At 39.4% G+C, this 19,928-nt stretch overlaps 1 long non-coding RNA gene across 1 annotated transcript in view; it reads right to left on the bottom strand.

Annotated features, from left to right (window-relative positions):
- LOC141573403 (uncharacterized) overlaps window positions 1–19,077 on the bottom strand; it is a 280,711-nt gene extending 261,634 nt beyond the window's left edge. Inside the window, exon 1 of the long non-coding RNA XR_012499095.1 lies at window positions 17,693–19,077. This is a non-coding gene — a long non-coding RNA (uncharacterized LOC141573403). The remainder of the gene's footprint in view (window positions 1–17,692) is intronic.
- Between the last annotated feature and the right edge of the window lie 851 nt (window positions 19,078–19,928).

The following is a 19,928-nucleotide window of genomic DNA, read 5'->3' as shown; positions in this document are numbered from 1 at the left end:
CAGGTTTTGGGATTGGCTATAATTCTTTTTTCCATAAGGTCTGAACCTGTCAACCTCCACAACACAGAGGATTCATTTCTCACCCCACCATTCATGTGAGGACTGAATTAACACCAGTGTTTTGAGGAAATTTCATTTTAGCAAATTTGAGTTAACAGGTGATTTTGTGGTTTTAACTTTATTTCCTTATTATTAATTTTCTGTATCCAGTTTAGAGTTGCTGAATCCAGACTTCAAAGCATAAAATTCCCCTGACATGACAGGGTTCAGTATATGTGGAACAAAGGGAGCCACTGCCAAAGATTCTAGGGAGGTCAGAGGCCAGATTCAAGGCCTTGGTATAATGTGTGTAGCAAAGTGTCAGCTCAGCGGGAGGCCAGCAAGAAGAGGAGGGCTCAGAGTCCACTCTAGTGACCAAACTGGCAAACAAGCTCCTCTAATTACAATGTGCTGAAAGAAGGTCACAACAGGCACTTGTTGCTAAATGATACAAAAAGCGAAATTAAGCTCCCCCAAAAGCAAATTTAATTAAAATTAAATTAGAATTAATTAAGCAGAACTAGTCATATAATTCTACGATGTGGACAGATGCAAAAAGCAAAAAATCTACCTATGAACCAGATGAAGTTTAGACAATTTTATTGGCGTTTCTGTGTCTTTCAGGCATGTAATTGGTTTCTACCTGTGTCAGTCAGGATCCTGGCAGGAAACAAACAGCACATTCTACTGGGAATCTGAAAGAGATTTTTAGTGGTGGGATTCTTCACAGTGGTGTAGGCAGGATTAAGGAATCCACCATGCATGTTGGGGAATCCAATGATGACAGCAGCAGGAAGAGGCAGGGGGAGGAACTAACGTTACCAGAGCTTGTTGAGAGCTGCAGCCACAGGAGGAAGAAGCCCAATGGGAGCTGTGAACATGGAAGAACATGGCCGCTGTCAGAATCGTGCCAAGCAAAGTGGGGGGTGGCAAGAAGAAATATCCGGACTGGTCTCTTCCTCCAATCTCCGATCTCCTGACACTTCCCCACACTGGACAAACCCAACTGCAAACCAGAGGGCAAGAGATCCTGGGTGATAGAGTCCATCGAGAATAGAGCAGAGACAGGGAGAAAATGGATTTGGCTGGCTTACCACCTTAACAAATTAAAAGATGCTGTCTGTAACTGTGTACAAATGTTTTCTTTTTTTTCTCTTTTTGGCCAGACTAGTTATGTTCTGTTTACCTTCTCCTGAGCACACACTCACTCTCTCTCTCAAGAGACTTCAATTTTTACTTTCATTGTTGAATCCAAAGAGCTCAATAATAAAAGGCAATTTACAAATTAAAATATACATAAGAAAGTACTTCTCTCTGTTATCTGGGGATATTACAAGTTTATGACATGTTTAGTAACTCATCACATATTTAGCCAGGGAGAGATTTTAATTTACTTTTTTAAAATAGGCTTTACTTTGTAGAGTAGTTTTATACTCACAACAAAACTTAGAGGAAGGTTCAAAGATTTCCCGTATACCCTCTGTTTTGCCCTCAGCCAAAGCCACAGCCACAGCCTCCCCAACCATCAAATCCTTGTACCCAAATGGTATACTTGCTATAATTGATGGACCTACACTGACATATCATTAGCACCTAAAGTCCATAGTTTAGGGTTCACTCTTGGTGTGGAATATTCTGTGGGTTTCAGCAAATGTATAATGACTTGTATCTATCGTTACTACAACATACTGAGTACTTTCACTGCCTTAAAAATCCTCTGTGCTCTGTCTATTCGTTCATATTTTAATTTTTAAACATTATGATCAAAAGTATCAAGAGATTATATCCTGAACTTCAAGAAATCTCATATGTTCCCGGTTCATAAACAAACAATAATAATACAGTAAATTATTACCTAAAATTATTGGGAAATGAAATAACATAGGAGTATTGCTGTAGACATTATAACTAATCTATCAATTTTCAAAGACTTAAAACATATTTGTAACCAGCCTGTCAAACAAACACAGTGATGTATCAAAACACAGCTTTATGTTTAAAATGTACTAGGTGTGGGTTACCTTCCCTGGTCCCTGACTTTTTTGGCCACATTAAGTCACAAAACACGAGCTCAATTCACAAACTGAAACTGTCCAGCTCAAAATATTAATCAATGTCTGAACTCAAGTTAGAGCAAAATCTTCCCTTGCCCATCTGGAACCTGTTTTAAGCAGACCACTTGCAGAGGCCTGAGGGTGTGGTTGCCGCTCCCTCACTTCCTGTGTTTCTTCTCCTTGCTTGGTAACTGGGTCTCAGACTTCTGGGGCCGGTATGAGGGATGGAGGAAGGAAAAGAGGTCCAAAGAACGTGCCTTCCTTGCTGATGGCTTTGCTCTCTCTGGGCCCAGAATGTGTCACAATCCATCATTTCTCTCACGGATGTTTTTAAGGGCTCATTAGAGGCTCCCCTGCTGGGTTTTCTTGACAAGAGTGATGCTTCTGTCCCTCTGGCCGCTGCTCTCCATTCCATTTCTACTTGTCTCTACACAGATGCTGGCTGTTGGAGCCTCCTCCTATCTTTTTGGGCAGGAATTTGTATTCGTTATCTCTTGCTGTGTAACCAATGACCCTAAAACTAAATGGCTTAAAACAACACACATTTATTATCTCACTGTGTCTGTAGGTCAGGAATCCAGACCTGGCCTAGCCGAGTCCTCTGCCCCAGGGGCCCTCACAAGGCTCGAGCTTCAGTCATCTCAAGGCTCTGCTGGGAAGGAGCTGCTTCCTCACTCACTTCCCATAATTGTTACTGAGACTCAGTTCTTCATGAGGTATTGGATGGACAAGGGCCTTGGCTCCCCATTGGTTTTGATTGGAGGTTGCCCTCAGTTCTTTGCCACATGGGCTTCTCCAACATGGCAGTTTGCTTCATCAAAGCCTGAAGCCTGAGAAGCCAATAGAGAGTCCCACAAAACAGAAGTCACAGTCTTCTGCAACCCAATCATGGAAGAGACATCCCATCACTTCTGTCATGACCTATTTATTAGAAAGAAGTCACCAAGTCCAGCCTACATTTAGAGGGAGGCGATTACAGGAAAGCATTGATACCAGAAGGCAGGGATCACCAGGAGCTGTTTTTTAAAAGCTATCGCAGACCTAAGACAGTTTCAGTTCCTCTCTCTCTGCCTGACCCACTTATGGAAACACTCATGCATCCCTCACCCTGACAAATGCTGGCATGGAGTGACCACCTCTATCCAGCTTCCACTGGTCTCCTTAGCTTTCCTAGGTCTGAGCCAGGGATTAGTCCATGACCCCTTCAACTGCAGTTCCCTTCAAGGAACATCCAGCAACCTTTCTAAGTGATCCTTTGAAACTCCCCTCTCCTGAGACCTGGGATTAGAAGATAGCCCCTCCACCCTCCCCTTTTCCTGTGAAGAAGACAGGTGGGAACTCTCAAAAAGCAACAACTCTTTCCCAGGAAAATCTTCTGATAAAAACTTCCCTACCCTATCTCCTCTCTTTCTACCCTTTCGTATTCTCAAGGTGAATTAGGGTGCTCAAGAGTTTTAGGAATTGGGGAACTGCTTCTTGGGCATTGCTTTTGTAAAGAGATTGCATATGACAATCTCTTTCATAGTCTTTTTGGTGTCTAATGTCTATCATATTATTGCCTCAGTTGAAATTGAGGAAGGAAGACACCCACTGTAACATCCTCTACATATTTATAGTCTCTCTTTGATGATCCAAAAAGCTCACAGTAATTTTATAGTACTTACTATTACAATCATTCGTTTTTACTATTGTGGGGGAAAAAAAGCATAGGCACCCTCTTTATTAATACCATGAATCAGTTTTCACAATATAATCAAAGCTGTAAACTGACTGCAAATAATCCATTAAAAATGCACTAATATATCCTTTATGTTTAGTGCATTTATATAATTCTTAATTTATTCTGAGGTGAGTACTTAATTTTTTTTTCTGATTTCCTCATTAGACAGAATTTATAACAAAATATCCTTATGGAAAAACAAAAGGATAGCTTGGAGTGGCATATACTCCCCATACAGTGGGGTTTCATCTGAGCTCATCTACAATAATGCCCGTAGTTCACCCCTCAAAAACACCAGTTGGCTTTATAACTGCCCTTGTTTGTTTCCCTGAATATTATTTCCACTAATTTAAATTCTCTATTATTAGCAGACTTGGATGTTTACTTTTAGAGTTTTAAGAGCCAGATTCTCATTTTCTGTAACTGCAGGAAGACATTCCTAGTGGGATGTTACTCTGGTTCATAAAGTGACAATCTATTTTATTATTCCCAAGTGCTTTATCATCAATGTCATGAGGTTTGGCCAGGGTCAAATAGATTAGGATTCTCTTTTTTGCTATAAATAAGAGATTAAAAGGGATGAAATGTTCACTCTATGACTGTAACTTGATGAGTTCATGGGATGAAATAGTCTAAGAAGCAGGTAGAGAGAGGAGAGTGTCTAGTTCAGAACTTAACCTGCTAATGGAGACCTGGAACAAAATATCAAACTGAGAGGTTCTGAATGAGAGGTCAGAAAACTAACATGAAAATTCCAAGAGAGATTATCCTTGAAGGTACATTGAAATGAAGGACATTTATCTCTTAAGAGTAAGAGTGCAGCAGTGAGGAAAGATTATTCCTCTGGGTAAGTACACTTCAGAGGCTACTCAAAATAAGAGGTACTTAATCTCTTCTTCTCTTCTGTGAAAGATTCACAGAACTTTGTTCCTCTCTGAAGTCGTCCCTAGTGACTTAGGTGTTCTCTCCTTCAGGACCTCAGCAGAACTATACCTAACAACCCTACAACACTCATTACAATGAGTGGAAAGGCCTCTCTATGAATCTTTCAATCTCTACTTTAAATAGCTTGAGGTCAGGGACATCATCTTTCCATATACATAACTACTACTTAATGCATAATAAATGTTCAACAAATTTTTGTTGAATAAATGAGTGAATAAATAAATAGAAAATGAGGTAGAGCATAGTCCAAATAGGAAAGATCAATGAGAAAATAGGTGAGAGAAGAGGGAAGCTTTAGGGAAGAGACTTCAGAGATGGAAAATTCATAGGTCCTTGATATCTACCCAACAATGACTGCCAGTCTACTTTAGCAATGTTAAAAATTAACTTCATCCCTGGCTCTCAAAATCTAGACTTCTTAAACAGTTATCTTCCTTTTGCATATATTCAGTTGCCTGGCTCTTAATCTGCACTGTTTCCCCTCTCGTTCTGATCAACACTCAAATATTTTTTTCTCCCTAAAAAGCTGATGTTTGAATCTCTCTCACCACCAGCACCCTTGATGTTTAGAACTTTGCAACCGACTTCTCTACGAATTCTTCTGTGATTCAAGAGCTCCCTCTGCCCCTTCAAGGCCTATTCTAAGACAACAGTCACCTAAAGAAGGTAGGGACAGTTCATCTTGGATGGGAAAGTCTGTCCTGGATACATTACAGCAAATACTTTCACACACACACACACACACACACACACACACACACACACACACAAAGAACCATATGTTGTGAAGAACATAGCTGACTTTTTTAACATCCCAATTGTCACAGAGTATGAGAGGTCTGTGAAGAATGAGGAGAGGAAGGGTGGGAAGAGGAGAGAAACAGAAGAAGAAAAGAAGATGGAGGATTTCTGAAAGACAAGGTGGGAGAGAAGGAAGGAAAGGCAAAGGGGCAGAAGAATTGCCTTGTCATGAGAAATAACATGACCCTCTTCTCGAGCAACAGCTCACAGAAAAGAGCCTGATTACTCAATTCATTGGCTATTTCTTTGTCAACAGCCTACCTGATTCCCTGCTTCCTGAATCTCTCTTTCCTCTGCTTCTATGACATCTCTAGTCCCAACTTGTCTCCTGATTATCAGTCTTCTTTGTGGAGTCCACAGCCTTAAGCTTGTTCCTCAAAGTTCTCTCCTACATTAACTCTTGGCTTCAGCCTCACTGTGGGGTCAGGTTGATGATTTCAAAAACTGTATCTTCAGCCTGCATCTCTGCTCTGTGATTCATGTATCCATCAGCCTTTTGGAGATCTCACCTCGAATGTCTCTCAGGCACTTGGAACTCATCACTGAGACCTAGCACTGACCTCATCATTTACACCATCCCCAATCTTGTTTTTCTTGTGTAATTTATAATGGGGACTGGTATTACCAGCCACCTTGGATCAAATTAGAATCTGGGCTCCTCTCTTCTTCTCCTACACACATTTGCCTAATCAGCTCCTGATAATTTCACTGCCTAAATTTCTCTTGAATCCTTCCAACTATTGCCTCCATTCCCTCCCATGAGCTCCTGCACCATATCCTTCTTGATATTGACACACCAGGTCTGGGCCCCTCCAATCCATTTCCACAAGGCAGCTGTGTTCTTTCTAAAATGCAAATCTGAGTGTGTTCATGTCTCATTCAAAGCATGTCAATATCTCCTCAGGGTGCATTGTATAATGTCTGATTTCTCTAATGCAATCTAAAAGGACAATATCATCTGGTTCTTGCTTATCTGCAGCCCTTTATGCTTTTTGTGACCCAAAAACTCCTTTCCATTGCCCATATATACCATGTTTTTTTCATGTTCCAGTCCTTGCCATCCTTTGCTAGCACCTGGAAAAGAGAGGTTCTGAGAAAATTGCATTGAATAAAAAACGCTTGAATATAAAAATCACCTATAGCTGTTGGTGACTGTGATTTTAAAAAAAAAAACTGTCAGGTTTTTGTTTTGTTTTTTTTTTTTTGCTTTTGTCCAGGAATACATAAATTAATATTATACAAAGATAAACAGTGTCTTCATAAGTATGGCTTCTATCATTGCAGCAGCAAAAGACTATCTTAATTCTTTTAGCATAATTTAATTTTGCCTTTTTTAAAAACTGCACTTATTATACAGAGGGTTTTATGGTCCCTCAAATGTATGCTTGTTGTTCTGTCTGCAAATTGTATTTTCTAAATGCTTATTCTTCCTGGAACTATTTTCCTATTAGACGCCACTTATTATTTTTCCAGGAATGGCAGCAGGAAGCTTGATTATTTGTTTATAGTAGAGTGATCCTGGAGACTCTGAATTTATTTATGTTTCTCCAGATCTCTGTTCCATAATAATGCAGCGTTCTGATTTTGACCTAACCTCAGGACTTTTGCCTGTGGTCCAATAAATGGGTGTGCACACATTGTTTAAATCAGTAAAACATGCTAGTAGTGTCTAACCCTGGCCTCCCGACTAGCTGGTAAATAGCAAAATGCCTGCAGAAGCTTAGGGCTATCTTATCATAGGAGCTACTTTTCTCTGCTCAAAATGCAATTACTTACTTTGATACATATACCAACTGCCAAGACTGTAGCTTATTTTTTCTTATTTTAGGTTTAATTATATAATTTATTGGAGGAGATAATCATCATGGTTATATCAGAGCACTTCAAATGGAACTCACTCCGGCTGATTTAAGCAGAAAAATTTTTTTAAGGATAGTGAGCAGCTTAAGAATTGGCAGGAAGGCTGAAAAACCAAGTAAACTTATAGAATTTCCCCACAGGTGCATTAACCCTCTTTTTTGATTTACAATTTTTGCACAGAGGAGTTCTAGGTTTTTCACTGGCCCTTCCTACCATAGCTGCTCTTACCATAGGTCAGGGAGCTGATGGGGGAATTCTGCTAGATGCTAACTACATCTGTTCCAATTATGCCCTAAAGAACTGGATCCTGCCCTGCCCTCCTCTCTGGCCTACTAGGGGGTGGGCCTGACTAAAAGTTCTGTTTATTACATGACCAAATAAACCTCTACCCCTTAACCAGGAGGCTACAATGGCATTCTAGGTCCCCAGGATCCATCAGTTGGCTCAGGACCAGAATCTTGGGGAACCTGACATCCCCACTGAAACCAAGGAGTCATTTCAAATGCAGAGTCCTTCATCTGCATCACCAGCCTCCAGAGAGCAATCATCAAGAGGACTAAGAAGGAATAGTCAGAAAATCAAGAGAAAATTCTAGGACATTAGTGTCTTTTCACTGCCTTTAGGCCCAGCCAGGCCACAACAGCTATCTTTGATTTACAATTTTTGAACAGAGGAGTTCTAGAGGTTTTTCATTGGCCCTTCTTTTTAGAGGTGCTGGGACTGCCCTCAGCATTTTGGTAAAGGGGATGTCTTGCAGGCTTCCTCAGGGGCCACAGCTGGCAAGGGGTGGCAGCACAGGTTTCCATAATAAATCCTCTGCAACATTTTAATCTCCTTAGTCTTTGGGTTCTTTTCATTTACATTAAGTAATACATTTTCTGTCATCTCAAATACAATTAGTTTGGGTCATCCAACACACATGGGCAGGTAGAAAACCAAATTTATTCTCAGAAGCACTGCTGCCTACAGACAGTTCTTATACCAATGTCTGTTCCACTCAGTGTTCACTGTTCCAAGCAACAGAAACTGACTCTCACTGACTAAAGAAGATTGAGACGTTGTTAAAGGGGTATTAAATGGGCCACAGAATTTCCAAGATAGCTAGAGAGGATGACTCAGGGGCAACAAAACCTCAGAGGACCCAGGCCATCAAATCAGGCCACAAAACTGATGCTGCCACCACTGTCCGACCTTAGGTGCTTGCCCCAGGGACCCCCATCAGTGCTCCTGCCTTAGCCACGGCCACTATGAGGACTTCACCATACAACAGCCAGGGCCACCACCAGAAAGGATTCAGGCAGATCCTTCCTTGAGGCACCAGTTTCCATTTTAAAGTATAGAGCAGTATGTCACACATCTGAGTCCCAGCTTCAAAGGAGACAAGGGAATAAGTAAGTGCCATATTTAGCTGCTATAATAGGAAAGCAGTTCAATGTTCCATAAGATATCAGAGATAGGATATTCCCCAAACGTAGGACTCAGGTTTCAGATGCTGGGCAGGCAAAATAAGGACAAATGCCCACTGCAAAGTGTGTCCAGGTTAAAATTTCATCAAAATATTTTGAGATGGGCACTCCCACAACACTTGTGATTTTGTCTCGCTAATTTCTTTTAACTGGCTCACTGATGAGACACAAGTTGATGCTGTAGCAATTCCATAATTCATCAGATCAAACATGCCATCAGTCATGAGTCATCAATCATGAATGCCATTATTTTACATACCACTAAAGAAATTCTGCCAAGTAACCTATGACTTGGTAAAGAATAGTTTTCAAAAGTTTAAAGAACTATACTCTCATGCAAATTTTTTTAAAAAGCATGTCAAAATTTTTAGTTAACTCATTAATCATTGAGAAAACCAGTAAGATGTTAAAACCACTCCAAAGAGAATTTGAGAAGCTAGATATACAGAGGTGATTTAATAGGTTGCTGGGTTAGATTTTAAAAAAACAACAACTACTAGTTAATGTTAGACAAGATTATATCCATAATCATTAGGCTTATCTGTTCTGCTGGACAAAAGTTATTTGCATTTCTACTGGACACAAATCTACAAACTAACCTCTGCCCCTACATAGTTGTAAAATAGCCAAGTAAATAGAAAATCAAACCCAGCACTGTACTGAAAGAACATCTAGTCATCTCTTTTGTCTATTTCCAAGTTCTGGATAATATTTTTGACAGTATCAACACTTTCATATCAAAGCTCCTCTTGACTTACTTAGAGTTTTATCATATGTCAGTTTTATACATACATAAAAAGGAATATGATACTTAAATAGAGAACCCTATGCATTCACATTCAAAGTCAAACTCTTATAATTCATTTTTCAAATGCAAGTCATCAAAGTTTGTATTTTCCACCCATTTTTGTTCCTCATGCCTTCAAGAGCATTGGCAGTGCAGCATTTCTTTTGAGTATTCCACTCCTTTTCCTGAAATTTTCCTCCAAGAAGTGACACCCATTCTGCAATTTTGATATTTTCCTTTTTTTTTTTTTTTTTTTTTTTGCTATTATGGTAAGAACACTTAGCATGAGACCTACCTTCTTACAAGATTTTTAAGCATACAATATAGTATTGCTATCTATATCATTCTGCAATCTTTGATGCTGAAGCATTCTTGACTTTTCCAGGTGTCAGGAGAAGATTATAAAGCAAAACCAATACTCATATTCCTTCCTCAAACTGTCTAAGTCAACTAAATCATAACCTAAATACTCCTTGGGCCCCTAGCTGCTGGTGTTGGGAAAGAATTCTTTTTTTTTTTTTTTTTAACATTTTGTCCCCAGTTCCACCGTATCAGTGGGCACATGTTCCAGGACAAGAACCCCAGGAAGAGCTTACACATCCTGGCCCTTGATTGTTAGTTCTCATTCCAGATTGTAGTGCTCTAGTGTCTTCACCAATCACATTCTCAGTTTTGTCACACTGCGCCAAACCTCTTGTGTCCATTTCATCCCAACAAGTGGACAAGTGCCCCACCTTTATTTCCTGCAGCTAAGCTTGACCATAATGTTAAAGAGAAACTATAGTATGATTTTAAGGGAAGAAAAACAAGCCTTAGTGTCCACAAAACGTCAAAATATATTATAAAACTAGTGGCTTGTTAAGGGAATAGGTGGTGGGTTGTGGAAGAGAATAGGGAGTCCAAAACAAATGTTTATATTATGAGGAGTTAGAATAATAAAGGTATAGTTCAAATCAGAAGATAATGACCTTGGGATGGCCATTTCAAAAGAAGTTAACTTAGATTTCTCTGTCAAATTGGACCCAAAAATAAATTTCATATGGAGCTCTAATACTATTACAGTATTAATAGAATGATAATTATTTTAAGTGATTTCCTGATAAAAGAAAATTATCTAAGTCCCCAAACAAAACCAAAAGACAAAAGATTGAAATATTTGGTGATTCAAAAATTCAAAATTTCTTTATGGCAAAATATACCATGTGCAAGTTAAAAAAGAGGCGTCAGCCTATCTACCTGTATCTATATCTTAGATAAAAAAAATTATATACATAATATGAAAAAGAGTTCTAACAAATCAGTAAGTAAGAAGAAGAAATAGACAAATAGGTATTCATGAAGGGAGAAATACAAATGGCCAGAAAAGACATGAAAAGAATTTCAATCTCACCAGTAATGAAGGGGAATGTAAATTAAAAATAATAATGATACATTTTTACTCATCAAGTGGACAAAAGTTGAAGGGTTGATATCATGATGTAGTCTAGGCCAGAGCTTCTCACCCACAGTTGGGCTAGAATGTGTTGAAGGTGCTAATACAGTTCTCTCTTCGCTCTTAGGGTGACAAGGAGTTGCCTGAGACCCACAGAGCCTCCCCGCCAGTTGCATCTCAATGCAGGTGCATCTTCTCTTTACACCAGGGCGTGGTACAAATATCACATCATATGAACGTTTCCTTGTGATAAAATCCAGATCGGACTGGTCTAGGGTTTGGGGAAACAAGACCTGCTTGGTGTAGCCCTCCTGAAGGACAATTTAGTAGAGTCTGGCCTTTGTATCAGAACTTTCACTTTGGAAAATCTACACTGCAAAAATATTTACACATGTTCAGAGAAAAAAATTTATAAAAATGTATGCTCATTATAGCATAGTTATTAATTGTGAAATATTAGAAACAGCCTAAATGTCAACTGATAGAGCAATGACTAAATAAATTACATTACACGAATATCAAGGAATACTATGTAAGAAATGAAAGAAAGAAGGAAAAAAGGAAGATGTGTCAAATGAATGTATTTTTATGATATATTATTACAATAAATTGTATAACAATATGTATAACATGATTCCATTTATCTTAAGACAGATATGTACATGGATACATATATATATGCACACACTCACGTGTCTGTGTGGTATGTGCATGTGTGTGCATAAATGTATGGATAAAAGTCTAGAAAGACAGACTCCAAAATCTTAAAAATGTTTATGTTAAACTTCTGGCCAAAATAACTCTGTAAGCTACCAAATCTCTCCCCAACAAAAAAAAACTCATATAGTATTAATAAATATTTTTAATGCACTAAAAAGACATAGCTGTGCTCAAAAACAGGATAAACATTCCTGTGGTCCAGAAAAGGAACAGAGGTACACAGAGGTGAAAAGACTCAGACTTACTGGGCTTCCCAACAGGATATTGGAGAGGCTGCCAGGAATTCAAGTCAGGCAGGGTAACGGGACTGTGGAAAGGGAAAGGAGCCAGGGTCACCGTGTGAAATGGGAGGTGAGAAAGACTTCCTGGTGGTGAAAAGAGAGCAAAATAGAGCTGCAACTCTTGCTCTGAACTCCCCCAGCTGATGTCTGGGTGGCAGGAGGAAGCATGGACAGTCAGACCACAGTGCACTGATCTAGGATGCCCACTGGCTCATAATTAGAAGCTGCAGGAGAATCACAAATCACTAATGGGAGACCTGATTTACAACAGCGGACCCGGGTGGGTCACATGGAGGCTATCACATCACCCAACAGGGAAAGGTGAGATGTGGGAAACAGGAAATACACACACACACACACACACACACACACACACACACACACACACAACTCCTATTCAAGATGAACTTGCACACTCAAATTTAGAAAGCAATGTGGCCAGAGATAGTAACTTTGAAAACGTGATCCAAAAGTTTCACTTCAAGCTATTACACCCCAGAGAAAATTTTGCACATGTTCACAAGGAGATGGAGATAACTATGCTCGCTGTACATTTGCTTATGAAAATAACAATTGCATATAACCTAAATTTCCATCAATAGGGAATGGTGGATGGACTGGGAGAATATACTTGCAAATGATGTGACTGACAAGTGCCTAACTTTCAGAAGACACAAACAGCTCATATAACTCAATAACAAAAAACAAACAACCCAATCAAAAAAAAAGGCAGAAAATCTAACCAAGCATTTCTCCAATGAAGATGTACAAATGGCCAATAGGCACATGAAAAACTGTTCAATATCACTAATTATCAGAGAAATGCAAATCAAAATTACAACGAGGTATCATCTCACACCAGTCAGAATGACCATCATTAAAAAGTCCACAAATGATAAATGCTGGAAAGGGTGTGGAGAAAAGGGAACCCTCCTACATTGTTACTCTGTAACTCAGGGAAGTCACAGCATCCTTTAGGTTCCCATCTCCATGTGACACATTCTCTCAGGCATGGCACATACCTTAGGCAGGGGTCTATTTCTTCTAATCAGAATGATGCAGCACAGTTCATCAATAATCACAGCAATGATATGGTAATAATCCTGTACAGTGTGTATTCTATAAAAATATCAAATTACTATGTTGTACACCTGAAACTAATGAAATATTGTAAGTCAACTATCCTTAAATTTAAAAAAAAAAAAAAAGAATCATACCATCAGATCAGAAATCTACCTAACCAAGTGGTTTTCAACTGGGGTGATTTTGCCCCCTAGGGGACATTAATTTTCCCTGTCACAAGGAGGGGAGTGCACTACTGATATCTAGTATGCAAAGGCCAGGGATGTTGTTAAATATCCAACAATGGACACGACAGCCCATGAAATAAGGAATTATCCAGCCCAAAATGTCAGTAGTGCTGAGGCTGAGAAACCCTGTTCTAAGCTGGACACAGAAGCAATTAGGGACGAAGCCTCTGGCACCATCTCTAAGGGGACAGGGCACAAACTGTTCCAGATTCTGAAACTCTATTCATGTAAGGGTGGTCTTTATTTAGCAAACCTACATATATTGAATACTTTTAATTTCACAAACGAGCTCCCTCTTCCAGCATTTATCGTGCTAATTAACAAGTAACTAGCTTCACCAATTAACAAAACAAAATTTTTTGACATCCAGTGTGCTAATTAGCTATGATTAAGCTATAGATAGCGGAAGGCATGAGAGAGACTTAGGAAGTAGCAAATATTTCAATTTAGGCAAGATGTCAGGCCCTTATAGGGAAGTCTCAGTATGTAAGGCCAGCAAACCAGGTTAGAGCAAGAAAAGAGACCTTTAAATGTCCTCTGGGTCACTTTTATACAAATTCTCCACAGACGTAATAAGCGCGCAGTAAGCATTAAGCATGAAGGGCTGCTAACTCTCCCTTTGCTGCTCATTTGGGTGGATTAGAAATACCAGCAAAGAATAGGCACACTTTGCCCCACGTTGTCATCCTGACTGGGAGCTGGAAATACCTACTTTCACAGAGCTGAGTGATTCATTTCCTAAGTATGTAAGAGGTAGTCTGCTCTTCACTTAGACAAATCCTGCCCAAAAGATTTCAGGGAACTGTACATTTTCTAAATCACTAAAAATTCTGTACATTCTCTTATTTCTGAAGAGCTTCTCTACTACTGCTCAAAAGTGGAGGGTAAAAAACCTTAGAAACTTCAACAAACTTTGAGTTTTACATATCCTCCAAAGGAAAAAGAGTCAAGATATATATTTATTCATTTAGACATGTGTTGGTTGCATCATAGATATATGTGTTAAAAATAATACATTTTAGCTTCTTTTCCTAATCTGATAAAAAAGGGACCAAAATTGATTATTAAATAAGTTATTTAATCAGAGTGGGAAAATCAAGATAGAAGCCATGGATGTTTGGGATGGAGAAATTTACCCAAATATAAAGGTTGTCAAAGTTGAAAAAGAAATATGCTCCACATAAAAGTTGAAGTAATTGATTTATGTTAAATAATCATAAAAATTATCAGAACTTTCTAGCACATAAATCTGCTAATCACTTTGTAGATAAGGGTTATAAATCATATACAATAACTTGGTATGTGAGATTTAAATCATTTTGTCATCATGCAAACATAAATCAGTGGGGGAAAAAAAAGCCTTGTACTAAATTAATACTATTCTCTGTAAGAATGAGAGATGGTATCAGTTCTTTGTTTAAAAAAAAGAAAAAGAAAATGTGTCAAAACCCAGAACACAGAGGTCATAAAAGCATTTTCAAAAGTTATTATTCATAAATACTATGAAAAGATTAATAAGTTACAATCAAATTGATTAGGCAACTCAAGGAGCTTACTAATGAATAATACACCAAATAATCAAGTACATTTTGTGTGCTTTATAAACAGATGAGGCTACTCTATGGCATTCATTGGTGAAGAAATAAATTCTGATCATTCAACTACAATAATCCCAATGATGGAACAAAATGGATGGCATACAAAAAATAGAGGGAGAGGTTCTCCAGAGAGCATGGATTTTTTTTTCTAAGAAAATTTATTTAATATGTAGGTAGTGCTAACTCTTTAGGGCCTTCACAAATACTCGTTCAATCGTCATAATAACTCAATGATATAAATCATATTATGATTCCCTTTTTACAAAGGAAGAAACCAAGGTTAAATAATTTGCCTAACGTCACAGTAAAAGGCCGCCACAAATCCCCAAGAAGCACTAAGTAGCTGAGATTTATAAAAAAAAAGTTTAAGTCAACTAAATATGTTTGGAGTAAGAACACAATAGGTCTTGAATCTGCTGGAGAAAATGGTTTACAGATTACACAAAAAGATAATTATTTCATTCCAGTGTGGCTTTATCTTTTCTATCTGAAAAGGACAGAACTAACATCTATCATCAGTAGGGAATCAAAGACATACAAGTAAGTAAGTTTTAAAGAAAGCACCTAATGCTAAATGAGTTTAGGTCTCTAACCCAAATTAACTATATTTCAGCAGATTAAAATAGCATGCATGTATGACTGTGGTAAACTTTGAGAAATCATGAAAAGCAAGGCAGGAAGAATGAAACTGGACAGAAGCAGATTTCCTAATTTTCAAAAATGAGGAAGAAGTTCTGCATGTATCCCTGGCAAAATGTTAGGAGTGATTAGTAAACAGAAGTTTATAAGCACTTGGAAAGGACACAGTGATTGCCAGAAGTCAGCATGAGTTTACTGAGGAAAGACATGGCAAACTAACCTCGTTCCTGTTAGGATCAGGAAAAAGGGGCAGCAAATCTTGTGCATCGATGATTGCTGTCTATGTCTCTGACAAACAGGACTGGCTCAACAAAGAAAAGTGATGAGTTCAGCAGTATGCCTTACTGAACAGCAAGATTTATCCACCTGCATTCCTGATTAAAAGACCAAGATTTCTAAATTGGGTCAGACTGCTTGAAAATTTCCTCCCAAACATGCAGGCCTTCAAGTAGCCCAACGTGACATTGTAGCCAACAAAAGAAAAAAAAAAATCGAGATTATGTGGGTGAGTAGGGGGACAAAAGATAGTAGATGGTGTGGTCAGCACAAGTAACTGGCTATAGGCTCCAAACAAATACAGCCCCAGAATTTGTGGATAGGGTAATAGTCTCTAAAACAAAAGCTAGTAGAATCAACTTAAAAATAAGTGATGGCAATCATCTACAGAAGAGCTTCATCTTAATCTGTTTGCCATTGAGTTTCTCAAAAATCTAAAAAGATTCCCAAACCTGATTAAGAGGCCAAAATGTCTTAAGCATAATCAAGATTACCTGCTGATATCACTAATGGAAAGAAAGCTGTAATCAAAGTAAATTTATTAACATCTGACTGAGGAAATTATGAGTTAATAGAAGGGTGGTAAGCTACCTGGCATCAAGAGAAAACAGAGCCAAAGAACAAGAATTTGGCTGGGTTTATCCGACATCATCCAAAATATAGCAATATTACAGTTGGCATCAATGGCATTTTTTGTTAATATTTTGGTGACCCTCCCCCTAGTCTTTTTTGTAAAGCATATTTGTAAGGAATCACATACTTTTATCTTTTTCCCTAGCATTATAATATAAGCATTTCCCCATATTATTAAGCACTGCTCATAAATACAATCTTAATGGCATCAAAGTATTTCTTAATATGGAGATGCCATAATTTAATTAACTATTGCCTTATTTCTTGTTCTTAAAAAATCTTTCATGATTTTCAATATTCTGCAAAAATGAAAAATTTTTGTTCTGCGTTGTATTCTTTTCTCAAGATAGATTCTGGAAATAGAACGAAAGGGCCAAAGAATATTAACATTTTAAAGCTCTTGACACATATTCCTAAATTGCTTTCCTCTGCTCTCTCATCAATATGATTAGTCTGCAAAACAATTAAATCTTTGGTAATTTAGAAGGTGAAATTACACCTCATTTTAATTCACATTCCTTAATAAAGCTGAAAATTTTTTCATATGTTTGCCACTTAATTTTTCTCTTTCGTGAATAGTGTTCATGCCTTCTGTCCCATTAGTTTTGTAATTTTTCTTATGAATTTGAACAAGATCTGTTTAAGAAATTAAGCATTTCTTTGTCATACATATTGCCAATTATTTTTTTACCAGTTTCCTTTCAATTGTACATTATTTCTCAATGTTTTACATGTTTACATAATCAAAATTTTTCTTTCCCTGTTATTTCTTCTATCGTTTTTAACTTAAATACCTTCCTCATACTTAGATTTTAAATATTCTTCTATTTGAATCCAGGTTTCATTATGGTTTTATTAATAACACTTAACTAATTAACATAGGATATAATTTGAAATATGATATGAAATGTGGATCGATCATTGAGGGAGGAACTGTAAACCTGGAGTTTCTTGCTGAAGACTGAAGGGTTCACACCCAATACCGGGCACCCCAACTCTGAAGACCTGAAACTCAGCGACTGGCCCCCAAAGCGCCTGGCTTTGAAGACTAGCGGGGCTCACACCCCCCAGACCCAGGAGGCTGAGAGGAACTGAGAAAGGGCTCTGAACAGGGCTAGCCTGCAGACTCACCCGCTCCATGGCCACAGGCGCAGACCTTTGAAAAGTGCCGGACTTTCTGTGAAAGAAACTCACTTGCTAATTTGAAAGCGATGGTGCGAAGGGCCTCAGTGGCAGGCACACTCTCTGGGGGCGAAGCTGGTGGGCGCCATCTTCCTGCTCTCCTGCTGGGGTGCTCAAGCCTGCAGGCGCCGTTTTTGTTTTCTTTTTTTCTTTCTTTTACTTTTCTGTTTTCTTTTCTTTCTCACAGGGTGCGCTTTTCTCCCCTCTACCGCACACAATGTGCTGGTATCTCCCAGAACGCAGCCCTTACACGAGTCTGCTGGCCGGGTTTTTACACCTCCTGACGCCGTGTTCGCGGCTGCCGCCCAGGAGGCGCCCCTTGAACTCCGCTTCCCGTGGCCGGAAGGCGTGGAGTCCTCGCTCCCACGGGACTGGAACCACCCGAGAGACAGTTCTCCGCAGCGCCGCTCCCAACGCACCTCCTCTAGGGCTCAGCACGAACAGCAATGGAAACACATCTCCATCTCTCTGAGAAAGAGGCCCATTTGCTTGTCCTGGAGCTTCACTGAGGGGCAGGCTCAGGGCTGGCGCCACAACAGAGGCTGTAGACGGTCCTGCCCTTGGGGAACTAGGTCGCCGCCATCTTTGCTCCCCCTCCGCCTCCTCACAGCGCGCTGCTGTCTCCCACACTCGAGCGTCTGAGCCGGGAGTTTTAGCCTGCCACACAGGGGACACCTCCACATGGCCAGGTTCTGGTGGCTTTTGCGTGTTGTTGACTGAAAAAAATGCACAACGGAAAGTTGAGAATTAACGTTTTATTCTGTGGACTTGCTGAGGACTGAAGCCCGGGAGGCAGAAGAGGTAAGAGGGGAGCCAGGATATATAGGAGCTTTTGCAACAACAACAAAAAAGTAGTCGTAACATAAAAAGATTATACTCTTAATTAAAAAAAAAAAAAAAGACATCTCAAGTTAATGATTTTAGTGCTTTTCTCTGTATGGGAAGATGCAGGAGTTTGGGCTCGTTGAAATCATTCCTTTGATGTGCATCTTAACTATCTAGGGCCAGGATCCTGTTCTTCCCCATCCTGAGTCCCCTCAGGACTCACCAAGGGGGCGACTGCAGTGGCTGCTGGCTTGGTGGCCACAGCATCCGTTGTTTGCTGACGTGGCAGGCGGCATTCTTTGTCCACAACGGGTCCCACAGCCCTGTGTATATGTGTGTGCTTTAAAAGCTGTTGCCCGAATCTGGGTGCGGACTCAGATCCTCCCTTTGGGGACACTGACAGGTCTGGCCACAGCCTTCCAGGCCTCAGAGCCATTAAAAGGAGGTAGGCTGCTGGACAGTCACAGAGGCTTGAGAGACCACCAAGAGCTAGGGCAGGGTTGAATAAGGTTCATCCACACGAGCTTTTCCTTTAAGACTGGAAGTGGCTGTTTCACCTAATGCATAGAAACCAACACAGAGAGTCAAGCAAAATGAAGAAACAGAGGAGTATGCTCCAAATGAAAGAACAAAATAAAACCTCGGGGTGAGGGTGGGGGAACATTAATGAAACGAACATAGCAATTTAATTTACCTGATAAAAAGTTCAAAACTTACCTGTATTCGCGGATGAGAAGACTGAGGCTGAGTCAAATTAAAATGGAGATTCACTCTCTTCTGTAGCATTGACAGTTTTATTCTAAAGAGTGAAGGTATGTTTTCAAGACTTTTTAAAAAAGAGAGAAGTAGGGATCTAAATCTTGCTCCACTTTCTTATATTGCTAATTAGGTGTGTGCAACTAAAATGTACTGAATAAATCTTCCTTACTGTTACCAAATTAAGTCGCATGTACCCTGCTCAGGCCCTTGCTAGGCAGAGGCTCTTTCTGCCTTGGCCAAGGAGGGTACTTTTTCCATTTGGGTTTAAGCAAGCAAATAACGAAACCGAAGCTGAGATGGATACGGTACAAGCTTTATTCAGTGACCAAAGAATGGAGAAGCAGGAATTTGTTCATAGATCAACGTCTCATCTATATGGCAATAGGGATTTAATTTTTAAAAGTACAAACAAAGGGAGGAGGAGTGAGGCTAATGATGGGGAGGCTTATGCCTTAGTCTACTGTGGAGGAGGCAGTGCTTTTTCAAGAGATTGGGGTACCACCATCTTTTTATTCCTTTTTGGTCCTTGGTGTCTGGTGGCGGCTGTCAGTAGATGTCATTTAATATGCTGTAGTAAAATCAATGTATAATGAGACTCAGG

The sequence above is a fragment of the Camelus bactrianus genome, chromosome 15 (assembly GCF_048773025.1).
Source record: "Camelus bactrianus isolate YW-2024 breed Bactrian camel chromosome 15, ASM4877302v1, whole genome shotgun sequence".
Lineage (NCBI taxonomy): Eukaryota > Metazoa > Chordata > Mammalia > Artiodactyla > Camelidae > Camelus > Camelus bactrianus.
This window is presented reverse-complemented; position numbering and strand designations above follow the sequence as displayed.